This window comes from Saccopteryx leptura, chromosome 2 (genome assembly GCF_036850995.1).
Source record: "Saccopteryx leptura isolate mSacLep1 chromosome 2, mSacLep1_pri_phased_curated, whole genome shotgun sequence".
Lineage (NCBI taxonomy): Eukaryota > Metazoa > Chordata > Mammalia > Chiroptera > Emballonuridae > Saccopteryx > Saccopteryx leptura.
Window position 1 is genome coordinate 308,226,380 of NC_089504.1, and position 19,465 is coordinate 308,245,844.

Sequence of the window (19,465 nt, forward strand, 5' to 3'; positions counted from 1 at the left end):
CATTTAAGAAAAGAAAAAAGAAGAAAAAAATTTATGGAGCATTTGTTGAGTAGTGACTGTTAAGGTAAGTTTTAAAGGATGAATACAGAAGTCTCAGTGACTTGTCTCAACTGGCCAGTGTCTGTTCCCTATTCATTGATAAATTAAAAAAAAAATTTTTTTTATTTATTGATTTTTAGATAGAGGAGAGAGAGAGAGAGAAGTGGGTAGCATCACCTCGTACTAGTTGCTTCCTGTATGTGCCTTCAGTGGGCAAGCCCAGGGTTTTGAACCAGCGACCTCAGTATTCCAGGTCAATGCTTTATCCACTGTGCCACCACAGGTCAGGCTCATTGATAAATATTTCATTTTATTTTTATTTATTTATTTATTTTAAAAATTTTTTTACAGGGACACAGAGAGAGAGTCAGAGAGAGGGATAGATAGGGACAGACAGACAGGAACGAAGAGAGATGAGAAGCATCAATCATCCGTTTTTCGTTGCAACACTGTAGTTGTTCATTGATTGCTTCCTCATTTGTGCCTTGACCGCGAGCCTTCAGCAGACTAACCCCTTGCTCAAGCCAGTGACCTTGGGTCCAAGCTGGTGAGCTTTTTGTTCAAGCCAGATAAGCCTGTGCTCAAGCTGGTAACCCGGGGGTCTCGAACCTGGGTGCTTCCGCATCCCAGTCCGACGCTCTATCCACTGCACCACCACCTGGTCAGGCTCATTGTCAAATATTTTAACATCTCCCCTGCCCAGAACTCATAATCACTTCTTCGAAAGGGAGGAAGACTCGAAGACGGGGCCATGTCCCTTCTCCAAGCCGGCAGCCCAGGTCGGCGACGTGCTGTGCTGCTGTCTCACTTTCCCTGCACGTGGCTCTGTGAGTGGGCCTGCCACGTCTTCCTGGGCTCCGTGCCAGTCTCCCAGCTCTAGCTCCACGTCTGTGTCCAAATTCTAGATTGAAGATCCTCTGTCTGGGCTGCACATTTAGAAAGTGCCGAGGCCTGGGTTACAGACTTCTCTCTGTGTCCTCGAATGGCAGTAGGGGCTGGGCAGCTCTCTGTGGGCCCTTCTGTAAGAGCCCTGTTCCCATTCACGAGGGCTTCGTCATCTTACCCAGTCACCTCCCAAAGGCCCCACCTCTAAGACCATCACCTTTGGGGTTTGGTTTCAGCCTATGAATTTTGGGAGGAACACAAACACTCAGACTATAGCACATTCTATTTGGTTAATATGTGAAAGAGCCACGGCCTGATCTGTGGTGGCGCAGTGGCTAAGGCATCGACCTGGAACGCTGAGATCGCTGGTTCAGAACCCTGGGTTTGACTGGTCAAGGCACATATGAGAGTTGATGTTTCCTGCTCTTCCCCTTCCCCGCTCTCTCTCCTCTCTAAAATGAATAAATAAAATCTTAACATATATATATATGTGAAAAAGCCACATTTAGGTTATGCCTTATTAAGTGCTCCATATATATGTGATAAAAAGCATGAAGAAAAAGATTGAATGATTATCACAAAATTCAGGACAGTGATTACTGGGTGTGAAATGACAGGGGCATGACTGGGAAAAGGCACAGCATGGGGGAAGGGGGCTCCTAAAATAGTCACATAGTCACAGTATTATTATAAGCTACAGCTTAGCCTTGACTGGACAGCCCAGTTCTTTAGAGCAGTGGTCCCCAACCTCCAGGCCGCGGACCGGTACCAGTCTGTGGGCCATTGGTACCGGTCCGCAGAAAAAGAATAAATAACTTACATTATTTCTGTTTTATTTATATTTAAGTCTGAACGATGTTTTATTTTTAAAAAATGACCAGATTCCCTCTGTTACATCCGTCTAAGACTCACTCTTGACGCTTGTCTCTGTCACGTGATACATTTATCCGTCCCACCCTAAAGGCCGGTCCGTGAAAATATTTTCTGACATTAAACCGGTTCGTGGCCCAAAAAAGGTTAGGGACCACTGCTTTAGAGCATCATTTGGAAGCGCAGAGGATGCCGGTTCGATCCCTGGTCAGGGCACATACAGGAACAGATCGATGTTCCTGTCTCTCTCTCTCTCTCCTTTCCTCTCTCTCTAAAAATCAATCAATAAATTAAAAAAAAAAAAATATATATATATATATATAAATAAGCTACAGCCTATGTACACTTGTGCTCATGTTACTATTTTTCAAACTGTGTGTTTATAATATATACTTTTCTATTTGTGTGCTATTTTCATGTTAAAATAATTTAAAAAGACAAAAGATTTATTAAAAAAAAAAAAAAAAAGCCAAGGCCCAAGTCACATTCCAGTCCAGGTGAATCAGAGCCCCTAGGGTGAGTGCGGGTAATTTCTCAGGCTCTCTGGCTGCGTCTCTCTGCGGCCAGGATGGAGGACCATCAAAGCAGTGGGCAGGTGCAGGAGGGCCCGGTGTGGACAAAGGGACCAGAGTGGGTTTGCTCGTCCTGTGCTATGGGAAAGGACGCAGAGATACCTGCACTCTGGGGCTTGTGGTTGATCACAAAGTTGATGAGAAAGTTAGAACCTGTGCTCAGAGAGACAGGACCACTCCGTGTGGTGCCCACCATGTCCCACCTGTGCCGATTTGGACATGGATGTTGAAAATGCCAAGCAAGGTGGTGATTCGATTCAGGTGGCATGATAGACCAGGCTTTCTGGAAGATGTCCTGGAGGCATTTTGGTGGGGAGAGTCTCACACTGGTGAACTCACCCTTCTGGTTCTTTCTAAGGGTTTTCAGTGTGGCTCCTTATCTGATGAACCAGCCTCTTTGGAACTCTGGCCCCCGCTGGGTGTGGCTGGCCACTCTTCAGTCGCTGCCCTGGCTCTCCAGGACACCCCGGCAGGACCCGGCTCGGACAGATAAGAACCGAGCTTGTTAGCACAGCTGTTTCTGCAACACCCAGTGTTGTTTTCAAACCGACGGAAACTTGGGTGCGGAAGTGTGGCTACATCCACCCAACTTCAGAGTTGGGCTCGGTTCCAAATAAAAGGAAATTTAGTCAGTTTTCCCAGACACGGGGACGAAAATAGAGTTGACAGGAACCTCAAAGGGGTTGCTGGGGTGCCAGGGTCACACCTAGGAAAATCAACTGGATCTTTGGTCTGGATGCTGTCAAACGCCCCATTTGAACTTGAACTTGCAGCATCAGTAGTCACCTCTGGGATCTGTGCAGGCAGGTTCCTCGGAAACGGTGCTTTGATGGTGATGCATCTTGCAAGGTGCTTTTGTTCTTTCTGTTGTTAATAGTCCTGGAGGTTTCTCTGTGTGGCGTCTGAGCCTCTTTGGTCAATGTGCTGAATTCTGGCCGTTATGACTAGCTGCATGGTCAAGGAGATGGTACCAAAGGGGGTTAAGAACTGGATGATGCAACTCCTGTTTGGAGAGGTTGGACTCTGGCGTGATGTGTTATGCCAGATTCAACCCTGGCCCGTGTCCTGTGTAGGTCCACCAGCTGGTGGAACTGGTTCTGTCCTAGCAGGACTGTGTCAAACCAGTGTTGACATCATCCATTGTCCTTCCTCACATTCTTGAGAGTAGCCTTTTTTATGTTTTAAAATATTGATGTTAGAGAGAGAGAAAGGGAAAGAGGGAGAGAGAGAAACATCGATTTAGTTCCACTTAATTATGCAGTCATTGGTTAAGTCCTACATGTACTCTGAGTAGGGACTAAACCCACAACCTTGGCATATCAGGGCGATGCTCTAACCAACTGAGCTACCCGGTCAGGGCTGGAGAGCATTCTTTTTGCTGCCCACTTACTTTCTCAGCACCATGTGCTTTACACACAGTGGCAGGGGTGGGGTGGGGGGAGTCTCAGCTCGCTGTGGGACTTTTGAGATCCCCTCAGTGGGGAAACAGGCCACGTGCTAGTGAGCAGCAGAACTGGGCCTGTAGTTCACATCTCCTGCCTGACCTGTGGTGGTGCAGTGGATAGAACATCGACCTGGAACGTTGAGGTCGCCGGTTGGAAACCCTGGGCTTGCCCGGTCAAGGTACATATGAGAAGCAACTCATATGAGTTGATGCTTCCTGCCCCTCCCCTCTCTCTAAATCCATAAACAAAATCTTTTAAAAAAAGAAAAAGGAAGAAATTCACATCTCCGGGCCTGTAGCTATGGGCGGTGAGGTGGCGGTGCCCAGCGGCTCCAGACACTGGAGGCTGCAGGAAGCAGGAAGTGTGTAATCACTGGAAGGGCAGCCCAGCTGCCCACGTCGTCATGCGCTTGTCAGCGTGCCATGCGGCATGTGGCCGCGCGGGGCCAGACGTGACCCTCGCAGACAATACAGATGTCCTCGTTCCCGCGGGGAGGTCCCGGTTGGGTTGATGGCAAAAGGAAAGAATGGGAGACGGCAGAACTGAACTCATTTTTCTTTAAAGTTAGAAACACAGCATCGAAGTGGCCGAGGTAAACTGTTTGAACCCCTCTGAGCTTCAGTTTCCTCATCCGTGAAGCAGGAACAAGAAAAGGACCTGCTTCACAGGGTGTGGTGAAGGTTAAGCGGGGATGTTACAAAGCGCCCAGAGAGCCCTGCTCACAGGAAACTTACTAAGGCTGAGAAACTACGTTTTCCTAAAAGGACCCTTCGTTCTGGGCCACCCTTCCTTTTCCCCTTCCCAGGCACATCTCCTTGGAGCCTTGAGGGTGGGTCTGTCCCTTTGAGGCAAAGGTGCCCCTGGGGAAGTGACTTGTCCCTGAGACGTACAGTGAGTCAGCAGCTGGGGCCCTGGACCCTGCCTCCCTGTGGGTGAGTTTCTGCCTTCTGCTGGCCAACCTGGGGCCCTGCCTCCCACCTTGCTGCAGTCTCTGCAGGAAACCCCGCCCAATTGTCCTAGGCAGCCTGGGCCTGGGGGTCCGGCTGTGTCCAGCTGAGGGTTTCTTCCTCTGGATGAGATAACTTCGGGAGATGCCTATGGGGTGCAGGGGAAGGGTGGAGGGTCTGAGTGAGCCCCCGGCCACCCCTCAATATCTGGTACACCCTTCTTAGAAAAGAGATCATTTAACCTCACAGCCTGCCCCTACAGCCTTCTCCCTTCCTCCCTTCATAATCCTCACAGGCTTTGATGATTTACTGGGGAGCTTGGGTGTGACAAGCCTCATTAACCCCTTCAGCACTCTCCGTGTTGTGGGTAGGGAAGCTGGAAAACTGCCTTTGCCTGAGCAGGCTGATAGCCCCAACGTAGAACCAGGGAAGGGGGAGGTTTTAGGAGGGATGAGGCACTAGCTCTAGATTTTTTTATTTTATTTATTTTTTATTTTTTTACAGAGACAGAGAGTGAGTCGGAGAGAGGGATAGACAGGGACAGACAGACAGGAACGGAGAGAGATGAGAAACATCAATCATTAGTTTTTCATTGCGTGTTGCAATATTGATTGCTTTCCATTATGTGCCTTGACTGCAGGCCTTCAGCAGACGGAGTAACCCCTTGCTTGAGCCAGCGACCTTGGGTTCAAGTTGGTGAGCTTTTGCTCAAATCAGATGAGCCCGCGCTCGAGCTGGTGACTTTGGGGGTCTCGAACCTGGATCCTCTACATCCCAGTCCGATGCTCTATCCACTGCACCACCGTCTGGTCAGGCACTAGCTCTAGATTTTTATGTTTTAATTTTTTAATGGAGGTATAATAGACATAGGACATTATATTTGTTTCAGGTGTATAACAATGATTCGATATTTGTATACATTGTGAAATGTTCACCACAATAAGTCTAGTTAGCACCTGTCACCATACACAGTTACAAATTTCTTTGCTTGTGATGAACACTTTTAAGATGTAGTCTTTCTTCTGTCTGCATCCTTCCAATATGCAGTACAATGTTGTTCACTATAGTTGTCATGCTGTGCATTATGCATCCCATGACATCTGCTTTGTGACTGGAAGAGTGTCCCCTTTGATCGCCTTCACCCAGTTTGCTAACCCCTATTCCTGGCCAACCCCCAACCTGTTCTCTGTGTCTGTGAGCTCGGGTTTTGTTTGTGATTTGATTCCACATATAAGTGAGTTTGTACAGTCTTTGTTTTTCTCTGTCCGACCTGTTTCACTTAACATAATGCCCTCAAGGTCCACTCATGTTGTTGAAAATAGCGAGATTTCCTTTTTTATGGCTGAATAATATTCCATCACATATACCACATATTCTTTATCCATTTGATGGACACAGGTTGTTTCCATGTCTTGCCTATTGCCAATAATGCTGCAGTGAACACAGGGCTGCAGATATCTTTTGGAGGTAGTGTTTTTGTTTTATTTGGCACATGCCCAGAAGTGGAGTTGCTAGATCACGTGGCAATCATTCTAGTTTAGTCTTAGGGAAAAGCTTCTTTGTCAAACAGGTCTGAGTTTGAGTCTAGGCTCTCTTATGGATTAGCTCAGTGAGCTTGGGGAACAAAGGTCCTTCTTCAAGCCCTGGTTTTCTCATCTGTTAAATGGGGATAAGAATGCCGAATAAATAAGATTATCACAAGGAATGAATGGTTTAATTACATGCAAAGAAACTAGCAGAGGACCTGGCACAAGGAAACTAGGATTATGGTCATTCCTGTGTTGCCACCTGGTAGGTGGCCTTGTGACAACAGTGACACAGAATTCTCCTCACCTCACCCTTCACTGGAAACAGGAGCTCAGATCTGATGGTAAATCAGATGGGTCATGTTGGCATGAAAGCTGTAACACTTCATTCATCCAGTGAATATCTACGTACCGGGCACTGTTCAAACAGTTCGGGATGCAGCAGGGAGCAGAACAGTCCCTTCCCTCAGAGTGTTTGAATGGGCAGGGCTGGGCCCGAGGGGTGGGGTAGGGATAAGGGTGCATCGAGGAAGAATATACCGTATTCCCCCATGTAAAAGGCACACCCTTTTTTGAAAAATTTGGGGTCTAAAAACTGGGTGCGTCTTATACAGTGGTTGTAGGTTTTTTTACTTGCATTTCCCGCTTTTTCGCACAGATGAGGAGTTGTATGAATTTTCTGATGAATAAAACTTGAGTTCAATAACTTTATGTAATACATTTTTTTTTCTTCAAATTTCAGGCCTCAAAATTAAGGTGCATCTTATACATGGGAGCATCTCATACATGGGGAAATACGGTAATATAACCACATAGAGAGGAGGGCTTTGGGGAAAACAGAAATAAAGTACACTGTTGGAAGGTGACGGTGGCACCGGTGCTGTTTTACACAGGGGTGTCAGGAAGGCCTCTCTGAGGAGGTGACCTTTGAGCAGTATTTGGATGAAAGGACGAAGTAGGGGGTGAGGACATTTGACAGGAGAGTTTTCCAGCCATCGAGGACGGCAGGTTTGGAAGCCCTGAGGTAGGGACCCAGCCTGGCAGGTTCTAGAAAGGACGTGAGGAGCCATGCAGGTGGGGCGAAGACAGAGACAGCGCACAGAGGCCCAGAGCTGGGGCCCCACCTGGGACGGGGGAGCCTCTCTCCAGGCTGTGACTTCACGCCTTTCCGCAGGTGACCTGTTTCCTGCATTTGTGCGTGTGTGTGCATGTGTGTGCGTGTGTGTAGGGGCATCTGGGAGCAGCAGAATGCTGACCATGGTGTTCTGAGTATTTTTTTTAAATTAGGGTGATGGCAGGCAGCTGTCACTCATTTCTTATTTATTTATTTTGTCCCTAGTCTTTCTAGTGCTATTTGCTGATGCCAGAGGCAACCTTGAGTTCTGAAAACACAGCCGGGCCCAGCTGTTCCCCTCGGGCCAGCGCTGGTTTAGGACCAGCTCACCAATGCCCAGGAAAAAGCAGGCAGCCAGGGCAGTGCCCACCACTCACCCTGGAGCCATTGTAAGGACCACAACACGGGGAGAAGAGAGTCACTTTAGGCCTCCGGTCAGACTCATTGTTTGACTAAGCTGGTGGGTAGTCAAACAATTCATTAATTTGGTGCTCAGTTGCGTCATCCCAAAGCAACAAGCATTTCCCAGGACCTGGTGGTGGGTAGGGTACAAACCCAGGGGGTAGCCGTGGGTGTGGTTGCTGGCTCACAGCTTCTCCCGTGGGTTTTTACATAGTTTAAGTTATCACACTGCTATAATAAGGTGAACAAAAGATGTTCTCCTCTTGACAAACCATTGAGCTGAACGTCCAGTGTGCTGGGGTGAAGGAGGGTTTATTTATTTTTTAAAGATTTTATTTCTTGATTTTAGAGAGAGGAAAGAGAGAGAGAAAGGTGGGAGAGAGGAGCAAGAAGCATCAACTCGTAGTTGCTTCTCATATGTGCCTTGACCAGGCAAGCCCAGGGTTTTTTTTTTTTGTTTTTTTTTTCATTTTTCTGAAGCTGGAAACAGGGAGAGACAGTCAGACAGACTCCCGCATGCGCCCGACCGGGATCCACCCGGCATGCCCACCATGGGGCGACGCTCTGCCCACCAGGGGGCGATGCTCTGCCCATCCTGGGCATCGCCATGTTGCGACCAGAGCCACTCTAGCGCCTGGGGCAGAGGCCACAGAGCCATCCCCAGCGCCTGGGCCATCTTTGCTCCAATGGAGCCTCGGCTGCGGGAGGGGAAGAAAGAGACAGAGAGGAAGGCGTGGCGGAGGGGTGGAGAAGCAAATGGGCGCTTCTCCTGTGTGCCCTGGCTGGGAATCGAACCCGGGTCCTCCGCACGCTAGGCCTACGCTCTACCTCTGAGCCAACCGGCCAGGGCCAAGCCCAGGATTTTGAATCAGCGACCTCAGCATTCCAGGTTGACGCTTTATCCACTGCGCCACCACAAGTCAGTCAGGAGGGGTTTTGACAACTGGATAAAGCAAGCACAAGCCATAAAGTGGGTTAAAAAGTCAACTCCCCCCAACATTTCTCTCCCTGAGCTAAAACCACCCATTGCCTGCCCTCTGCCCCTGCTTCCCCAGGCAAGGCTGTTCCCCAAGCCTGTGCTATTCTTTCATTTCTGCTGAGTCACTGGCGCTGGGCCGGCTGGCCAACCTCTGCCCTCCAAGGACCCCTTCTTGCTTATATCTCAGTGTCTTTGGAGTTTCAAAGCTCAGATCCCAGTTTGGATTGCTACCCTCCCCCTCCACATAAAACTTTGTGTTACAACCCTTGGCTTCCTGCACCTCTCTGTGGCATTCCAGCCTACTCCTTCCTCCTGTGCCCACCTCTCTCCCTGCCTCTCCCCGCTCTGACTCTGCTCCAGGATCTCCTCGTAAAGCCCCACGGTCTCTGCCGTCTCTGCGACTGTCATGGCCCCTGGTGGCCACTGTCTTCCAGCTGCAACCGCATGCTTCTCAAGCCCCACCTTTCTGGGGCCTCCTGGTGACCGCCTGCACCCCCCCATGCTCAGCACCTCAGCTTCCTCCCCAGCTCTGATGAAGAAAGGTGACTTTGTGCCCCCCCCCCACCTGGCAGAGGAGGGCAGTGGGACACGCTGTGGGGTTTGGGGAAGTCTCCCAGTGCCGTGGTGGGTCAGCCCTGCGACAGACCTAGGCCAGGCAGGTGATGGCGGCTGTCAGGAGACCCAGCACTTCTGTGATGGGCAGGAGGGGGACGGGCGGTGACCAACACAGAGCCTGGGTCCGTCCTGGGTATCCACGGAAAGTGTGGTGGAGCGGAGCAGGGTGGAGCGGTGTTTCCCTGACCTCATCCGGTCCGCTTCCCTCTGTTTCTCCAGGTGCAGGGCTGCCCAGGGCTGTCTGGGGGCTGGCCTTTCCCTGTCCAGTTGCTCAGCCCGAGCCTGGGGGCAGGAAGGGTAGGACTGGATTGGCGCCTAAGAAGAGGGGCTTCTCCCAAAAACCTATTCTGGCCGAGGGTGTGTCCCAGGGGTTGGTTTCAAACTCCCCTTTTAAACTTTCTCCTTGAACTGGATGGTGACTCACCCAGAACAGTGATGTGATCACAGAAGCATGCATGGGACTGACAGCCAGGCCTGCGGGTCATGGGGCGTGGGGTCCTCTGGGGTGATCAGGAAAGACCTCAGAGGGTTGACCCTGATGACGGAGACCCACTGTGCGGTACAGAACAGAGCCTTCCTGGAGGAGGGCGGTGGCTACTGAAGCCATACACACAGTGGACGGGGGAGATGGTAGGTCCCTGACAACAGAGCCCAGCACCGCGAAGGCGCGGTCCTGTTGTGTGGCCTGCCCTCCCAGTGCACTGAAGGGCAGAAGTGGAGGGCAGAACGTCTGCCTTCACCTTCTTCCACCCCTTCAGAGCACAGAGGAGGAAACTGAGGCCCACCTGCTGAGGTGAGGGGCTGGGCTCCTACTGTCCAGCCACAGAGGTCCACAGCCAGGCCCTGCTACTAACCTCCTGGGATCAAGGCTTTGCCTTCCCCCTCACCCATCAGGCACTGCCTGGGGGTGTGATGAACTTGAACTGCGAAAGCTGGTTGGGTGGGGTTTCCTGGTGGGGGTGGCGCTAAGATCACAGCAGGGGACAGCAATGGGACTCCTGGCCCATCTAATGGAAGCCTGGGGTGTTCTCAGTCCTCTGTCCTCTGGTCTTCTGTGTTCACCTGCCCAGTCTTGCACTGTTTTCTCTGTCAGCCTCACTTCTCCCTCCTCACTGAGAATGGGTGCTGGCAGCAGCCTGTGTTTTTCCTCCTCATCCACTGGGCTCCCAGTTGTGTGGTTTCCTAGTCACCACCTGCAGATTGAGGGAGCAGAGTGAAGAGCAAAGGAACCAGGGACGAAGTGCAGGGGACCCACAAACATTCATGAAGTGGCTTAGCATGTTCTGGGTTCTGGGCTCAGCACTGAGTTACAAATATGAAGGAGCGTGGTCCCTGCTCTTAGCTCGCTGGTTAGTGGGAGAGACTAACAACTATACAACTTACTCAAGCTTTTTTTTTTTTAAGATAGCTTCTTTAAAAAAATAATTAAAAAAATTGATTTTAGAGATAGAGGAAAGGGGGGGGGGAGAGAGAGAGAGAGAGAGAGAGAGAGAGAGAGAGAGAGAGAAACAGCGATCTGTTCTTGTACATGCCCTGACTGGGGATTGAACCGGCAACCTTTGCATATTGGGACAACACGAACAAACCGAGCTAACCAGCCAAGGCATAACTCAACTATTAAAAAGAATAGGCCTTAAAAAAAAAACTAAAAAAAAGAATAGGCCTGGCCTGTGGGGGAGCAGTGGATAGAGTGCTGATCTGACATGCTGAGGTCGCCGGTTCGAAACCTTGTACTTGTTTGATCAAGGCACATATGGAAGTTGATGCTTCCTGCTCCTCCCCCCCTTTCTCTCTCTCTCTCTCACTCTCTCTCCTCTCTAAAATGAATGAATGAATGAATAAATAGATAAACAAACAAACAAAACCCTGGGCTTGCCTGGTCAAGGCACATACAACAAGCCCCCAATGAAAAGCTAGACTGAAGCAACTACTTCTTATACCCCCGCCACCTCTGTAAAATCAATGAATAAAATATTAAATAAATAAAATAAAGAGAGTGGAGGTTAGTGTTCCCAATAGTGACATAAGCAATGTGTGGTGGTCAAGAATTGGTTCATCTCCCTTCTTTCTTTCTACTTTTCTTCTTTCTTCACCTCCTCTTTCCCTCCCGCTCTCCCTTTATCTCTTCCTGCCTTTAGTCTTTCCACAGGCTCAGATGTGTCTGTTGAGCACTGGACCTTAATTTCCAGGTGGAAGTACCAGGCAAGAAGCTGGAAATAACTACATCATTATTGCCACCTAGTCAATGTTTCTAAGATGACTTAAAATGTGTGTGTATGTGTGTGGGGGGGAGCACATCTTATAAGTAACAGGTGAGAAAACCGAGGCACAGAGAGGTGAGGCACCCGTCTCAAGACCACACAGGTAGGAAGCAGCAGAGTTGGGACTTGAACCCAGGCAGTCAGTCTCCGGGGTCTGTGATTTACTAGAAAACCTTTGCTGGAAACTCTTCCTAAGGCAAATAAAATCCAAATTCTCATCACAGCATTCAAGTCCTCTGTGACCTGGTCCTTTTTTTGTGTGTTTTTAATTTTTTAATATTTATTTATTGATTTTAGAAAGGGGGGAAGGGAGAGAGAGAGAAAGAGAGAAAGAGAGAGAGAGAGAGAGAGAGAAACATTGATCTGTTCTTGTATGTTCCCTGACCGGGATCGAACCCACAATCTTGCCATATTGGTTGATGCTTTAATCAACCGAGCTATCCAGCCAGGGCCTGTTTTCTTTTCTAGCCTCATCAGCTCCCAAGTGGCTTGTGTTCTAGCTGCTCCCGAACTTGTCTGTTGTACCCTGCACTTGCACCCATGCACCTGTCTGTAAAGGCGAGCTCAGAGCTTAAGGCTTGGCTTAGCGCCACCTCTTTTGGGATACCCTGGCCACTTGTTGGTCCTCTCACAGGGTCTGGTTTTGTGACAGCCCTGCTGGCAGCCTGCTGTGCATGGCCAGTGGCTCTGCTGAAAGCCTGGGACCCCAAAGGGTGAGGGACCAGCTTCCGCCTGGTGCTCCCTCTGGCACAGTGCTCTATCTGGATTTGACACTACCAACCTCCCTTCCTCCCACCTGGACCGGCAGGAAACCTGACGGTTGGAGAATCATTTGGGGAATCTGGAATGTTCTACAGTCATCCCTTGAATGTTGACCCGCTGGGGACTCCCTGTTCATACAAGTAATATCCTGTCCATGGGGGTGTGCTCCTAGCGTCATGCTGAGTTGTAGGAAAACACCTGCTTCAGCATGTTCCAACCTAGAATACCACCCTCCCCCGCAAACCTCCCGCATTCTAACTGCTCATGGGACACAGCAACTCTGGCGATGCTGGGGACAGAATTCAGGGTGTCCCAGTGTGCATGAGCGTGTGGGTACACACAGGGAGGGGCAGAAGCGTTGTCAGGCAGGCAGTCTTCGTTTCTGCTAACATCCCATTTCCTGTGGCTGACGAGGTTCTCTCGGAGGGTGCAGGACCCTCCACCCAGGTCCTGCCCGGGGAAGGGGGGTGTGTGTGCGCCCGCTGCCCCAGCTGGAGGCACTCAGGACAGCTAGCTCGGCCTCCAGCAGCCCTCCTCCACGCAGGGATGGCAGAGCCTGTGTGGGAGCAGAGGGGAGGAATGTTCCAGGCCTGCTCAGATATTAAAGACATCTCAAGATAATGAGGCACAGGGAAGAATGAAGAGGCAGAAAAGCATCAAAATTAAAAAATACCTCCCTGTATGCTTGACCATCAGGCCCGGGCAGAGGCACTTGGCAGATAGAAAGCAGAGGGAATTTCTGGCTGCATCCGGGCTGGGGCTGGGGTGTCTCTGGTGTCGACGAGGGCACAGGAAATAATGCCACAGTGGCCTAGGGCTGTGTCCCTGATAAGGCGTGTCCTGGGTTTGTGGGTGATCATTCTCCCTGGTGTTCCCCTAAGACTAGGGATTTTGCCTCCAAATTCCATTTTGCTCTTAATGTCCTGGAGCGGACAGACTCTACGGTTCTATCTAAAACTTTTGGTACCAGTTTATATAGCAACCCGGAGCTATTTCAGACTATTGATTATTCAGGTAGTGCTTTCTTCCCTTGTTCTTAAACTACTTTTTTAAAAAAAAAAATAAAACAACAACAAACTTTTATTTATTGACTTTGTGGGGGGAGGCAGAGAGAGAGAGAGAGAGAGACATTGATTTGTTGTTCCACTTATTTATGCATTCATAGGTTGATTCTTGTATGTGCCCTGACTGGAGATTGAACCCACAACTTTGGTGTATTATTAAGATGATGCTCTAACCAACAGAGCTAACCAGCCAGGGCTTAAACTAACTCTTTCTGAGCTTTCTTCTGGTTCCCTGGAATTTGGAGAACCAGCTAGCCATACCATTGATTATAGTTATCCTTGTTCTGGAATATTAAGTATGTATATTGATGTAAGATTGATGTGCATTGAGTAAGAGGCATTTTGTCTGTGTTTTAAACTCAGATATTTGCATTTGGGGTCAAGCCACTTCCCTTCTCTAGGCTTTAAAAGTCTCTATAATGTGTCCTACTGGGATAGCTTGGTTGGTTAGAGCATTGCCCCTATACACAAAGTTTGCCAGTTTGATCCCTAGTCAGGGCATATACAGGAACAGACTGATGTTTCTGTCTGTCTGTCTTCTTTGCTCTCTGAAATCAATTTTAAAAAATCTCCATAATGTGTGGAAGAGATTTTTTTTTAGCCTTCCTGGGACAAGAATTTGTGCTGAGGTGGAGTTAGAGAAGTAGTTCTTTAGAAGTTAAGTTCCTTAGAAAAATGAAATTATGCTGAGTTATGAATCTCTGGCAGACACACACAATCATAATCATTTGCTATTGTGACACACCTGCTCACACCATGTTTCCCGGGGGTCACTCACACCTGCACACATGGTGAGTCACCCACCACATGGGAGAGAGGGAGTGGTGGGTAGGATGGGTATTTTCATTTTTCCCTCCCACCAACCACCCATGCACCAGTCGTCTGATTTTCTGTCCCCAGTCCTTCAACTTGGAAGAGAAGCTCGCAGGCATCAGCCTTGTTCCTGTTTCTTGCCCTGAAAGCTCATCACCTCTTCCCACCACTTGATATGTGGTAAAGAGATAAGACATCAACCCAGGCCATGGCAAGACCAAAGGTGTCTTTCAGAAAAAGAACCCTCTGAGCTCTCCTTTGCCAAAGCAATCACAGATGGCTTAGGGCCAGGGCCATGGGTGCTTGAGAAATGGTAAATGTTGACTTTCATGTGTTTTCTTTGTAGTGTGCCACTCTTGGGATGTCCCGGGGTTTGAGGTTGATGTCAGCTGCCTCTGGAAGGGATGTTTGATGTTCTACCTGAGGATTCTGGTGGAGCCTTTTCATATAGGAAGTTTAGAATGGCTTTGAATTGGCATCTGTCTCCCCTGTAGGTTAATATGAGGTGGGGACCCAATGCATCCTAGTTGTTGAGCGGATATATAAACTCCATATAGTTGAGTCTTGGCCCCTGTCTTGACTAATGGGATCTTGAACTACCGGAAGGGAAGATGGTGATCGCCAAGGAGCATGTGTCGGGCTCCCCACCCAGCATGGGTGGTGGTCCTATAACCCCGGCTTGGGGTTCTGAGGTGCAGGGATTACAGCACATGGGAACATGAGGAAGGGTGCAGGGAGGCCCAGGGGCAGGCTGCTGGAGGACAGGCGGGAGGGCAGAGCTGAGGGGGACCAGCCATGGCTCTGGAAGCCCAGATCTAGGATAACACCGAGGGTCAGCTCTGCATGGGTCTTAGAAGTGGTTCCCGGAAAGGTCACGTCCAGCCTCAAGTCAAAGAACAGGCCCTGGTGGCAAAAGACCTTGCTCTCATGTAAACTCAGAGGCTGGAAGACCGTCTGGTGTGGGTGAGGGCGAAATGCATGGGGTCTGGAGGAGGAACGGAAGCCTGGGGCTGGGCTGGAGAGGCGGGGCTTGAGCACCGGAGGGAGGACTTAGACGAAAAGCCTGGAAGCAACTGTGGGATTCCCTTAAACTTGAAACACACAAGAGAGCTGGCTCAGCCGCCACAAGTTCTGCCGTGCGAGGCAGCCTCTTCCCTGTCCAGGAGGGTCGGGCCCATGCGCAGCCAAGCATTTCTGACCTGGGAGGAGGCTTGGAGACCACACATTCACCTCCTCATTTTTTTTTTTTTTTTTTTTAATAATTTTATTTTTTTAATGGGGTGACATCAATAAATCAGGATACATATATTCAAAGATAACAAGTCCAGGTTATCTTGTCGTTCAATTATGTTGCATACCCACCACCCAAAGTCAGATTGTCCTCTGTCACCTTCTATCTTGTTTTCTTTGTGCCCCTCCCCACCCCCTATCCCTCTCCCATTCCCCCCTCCCCCCCGTAACCACCACACTCTTATCAATGTCTCTTAGTTTCACTATTATGTCCCACCTACGTATGGAATAATACAGTTACTGTTTTTTTCTGATTTACTTATTTCGCTTCGTATCATGTTATCAAGATCCCACCATTTTGCTGTAAATGTTCCGATGTCATCATTTCTTATGGCTGAGTAGTATTCCATAGTGTATATGTGCCACATCTTCTTTATCCAGTCATCTATTGATGGGCTTTTTGGTTGTTTCCATGTCCTGGCCACTGATTCACCTCCTCATTTTAGTGTTGGGAATCTGAGACTCAGAAAGGAAGTGAGCTTCCCAGCTCACCCTGTCGATGACCCCACAGCTGCTGATCCTCGGGCTACTGTCCTTTCTACTGAACCGTTTGGTCTCCAAGGGGCCAGCCAATAGCAGCACCTCCCCAAGCAGGCCCTGACCCACTCTGCGCCAGTACTCGGGCACTCCAGGCAAGGGCAAGGCCGTTGTCTGGAATCACGCAATTGGTATAAACAGGTGGCCACCTGGAGAGAGAGTCACTCCCATCTCCTAGTACAGAGACCTCCTGAAGATTCAATGTTTAAGTTAAAGGAATGAATGTCTAAGGGTGAAATTTTGGGTATCAGCCAGTTGTGAGGATGTTCTTTCTTTGGTCCTTCAAGCACCATGCCCAGTCCTGGGCTTTTGTAATGACGTTGGCATGAACCCACATGCTAATTCAGGATAGCTTGTCTATGCAAATGTCGTGTCTGCCATGGCCACAACTGCACAGGCTGGGAAGCGGATCAGCTTGGCCACATCTTAGAGGGCAGAGAACAGGACACAGGACACAAGACAGACAGGAGGGGACGTGCCACAGAGGTCTGACCCCTGAAAGGCAGCCTGGGGCTTGTGGGAGAACAGCAGAGGGTTTGGGAAGAGCCTCTGATAAGCCTGCTGACCACAGTCTCCTTGCAGTGAGCCCTGCAGGCCACTCTGCACAAACACACATCGGACACCAGACAGAGCCGACTCCCCCAGAGCCGACCTTATCATGGCCGCAGCACCAGGGCCGCTGAGAGCAGGTACCTGGAAGCACGGCCCAGGTCACATTCCTCTCATACGTGAAATAACGCAATGGCCCTTTTAACTTCCTTATTAATTGACCATGCTGCAGAGAAAGCCGTCCATCACCCCGTCCGCCTGCACCCCTCCCTCTTAGGGCCTCGTTTATGGCACTAGTGAGGTTGAGCTCTTGCCTGGTTGACATGATGATGAACCTGTTAGCCTCCTTGCGTGCTCCCAAGCGGGGGCTGTGGCTGGCGCTGCTTCCTGTCCAGGGAGGACTCTGCTGTTTAGAGAAAATTCAAGCGGGCTGATGGGCTCCCCCGTTCCTGGTACAACTTGGGGAGTGATGTCAAATGGGGCTGGGAGGATGCCCTGGAATCCCAGCGGCCCCTTTCCCAGCCTCTCTCTCTAGATGTTCACAAGGTGGGTGGTACGCTCTCTCCTGTGAAGAGAGACACCAGCCCCCTCAGAAGGGAACACCATGGCCCCAGTAGTGCAAACCAGGCCTCGGGGCAGTCTGGGGGTCACCGCCAAGTGTCTGTGTGAGTGAGGGGAGGAGGTCTCTGAGTTCCGGTGCATCTGCGTGGCCGGCCCTGGGTCTGGAGTTGGGTAGACGGGCCCCTCTAGAGCAGCCCCAGGAGCTGAGTCAGCCTTGGTGTTTGCAGCAGGCAGCTCTGGTCCAGTCCCCTCTCAGGCCCTAAAGGCAGGAGCTCTGGGGGTGGGAAGATGAGGGGAAGATGGTGGGAATAGAGACTGGGGTGCTGGCTGGGAAAGCTCAGTCTGCAAGTGTGGGGTCTGTGAGAGCTAGGGCCACGGCCCATTCATCCGCGCATCTCTAGAGAGGCTCGGTAGAGCTGTGTGTGTTTTAATTGATTTGAGAGAGAGCGAGAGACAGACAGACAGACATTGATCTGTTCCTGTATGCACCCTTACCGGGGATTGAACTGACAATCTCTGTACTATGGGACAACGATCCAACCAACCACGCCAGAGCAGGGAGAGGTTTATTGAGCACCCCCCAAAACAATTCACAATGTTTACTGAGCAGTACGGGGCTGACACTGTCTTGACTGCTTTGTATAAATTGTCTCTTTGTCTGCATAATATTCTGAAGGGTTCCCTGTCCCCTCCCGCTGGTGAGGTAATTGAAGTGCAGAGAAGTTGTGTAACTTGCCTGAAGTCACAAACTGGCAGACCTGGCTTCCAGCTCAAACTGTCTCTTTCCAGAGTTCCGGACTTTTATCACCTGACTGTGGATCTCCTTTGCTTTGAATGAGTCTGTCCCTGATGCGGGTCTAGAGCAAATATTAGAAGGAACATTGTCATTTTAATGAGTTGAATGAGAACATGATGATCAGCGAGTATGTCATGAGCAAGGCAGAGTGCCAGGCCCAGGGAGACACGCTGCTTCCTGTTTGAGGAGTGTGCTGATAGCAGCTGCTGGCCCCTGTAGGCCCACCCTTCCAGCCTCCCTCCCTCCAGAGAGAGACGGCAAGGCCTCCCTTGCTGTCTGGTTACCAGTTGGGTTTGGCCAAGGGGAAGCTCTGGTAGAAGATCAGTAGGTGACACACTGGGGATTTGTTCCTGCAGTTTCCTGGAAGACCTGTTAATGGAAAGTCACCATACTACCTGACCAGTCCTGTTTGACTTTCTTCTAGGATCTAGTGATAATGCTTCCTGTCCCACCTTTAGTCCTAGGGGAATGACAGGTGTCCTATTACCAGTGCAGAGGTATAGCCCCACCTCTTCTGATTCCTCTCTAACCTGTCCACACCTTTGCAAACAGATCCTTATTTTAAATTAACTTTTTAAAATGTATTGATTTTTAGAGAGAGAGAGAGAGAGAGAGAGAGAGAGAGAGATTGATTTGTTCTACATATTTATGCAGTCAATGGTTGACTCTTATATGTGTCCTGGTGAGGGTCTGGACCCACAATCTTGGTGAGTCAGATGATACTCTAACCAACTGAGCCACCTGGCCAGGGCTAGACTCTTTATTATTTATTTTGATTTTTTATTTTTTGAGAGAGAGAGAGACAGGAAGGGAGAGAGATGAGAAGCATCAATTCATAGTTGAGACACCTTTGTTGTTTGTTGACTATTTCTCATGCATATCTTGACCAGGGAGCTCCAGCTGAGCCAGTGACCCCTTGCTCAAGTCAGAGACCTTGGGTTCAAGCCAAAGACTTTTGAACTTAAGCCAGTGACCATGGGGTCATGTCTACTGTGAAGAGTAGGTGCTTTGGGGGTGTGGTGAGAGCAGACACTGAAAGGTGGTCCAGGTAAGATTAGGAAGGGCCTGAGAGCTCTAGGCAACCATGAAAGATTTGGGAGTAGGAGGGCAGAATGGTCAGATCTATGTGTTGAAAAACCACCTGTGGTGGTAGGTGTTGGGAAAGGGGCTTGGAAGTTTAGGTTGCCATCTGAGAAATGTTGCTGTAATTGAGGCTACAGATGACAAAAAACCTGGGTGAGGGTTGTGGTGGTGAGGACGGTGAGGAGAGGCTCCAGGGGAGAGACACGTGGGAAGTGGGACAGATAGCACCCTGTGACCTCCCTTGGGAAGTGCGCACAGGTGAAGTCAAGGGGATGGATGACTGGCAGCCAGCTGGGGTGGCTTTTAAGGGAGACAGGGAACACCAGGGAAGGGGCCAGTTTGGGGAAGGAAGTAG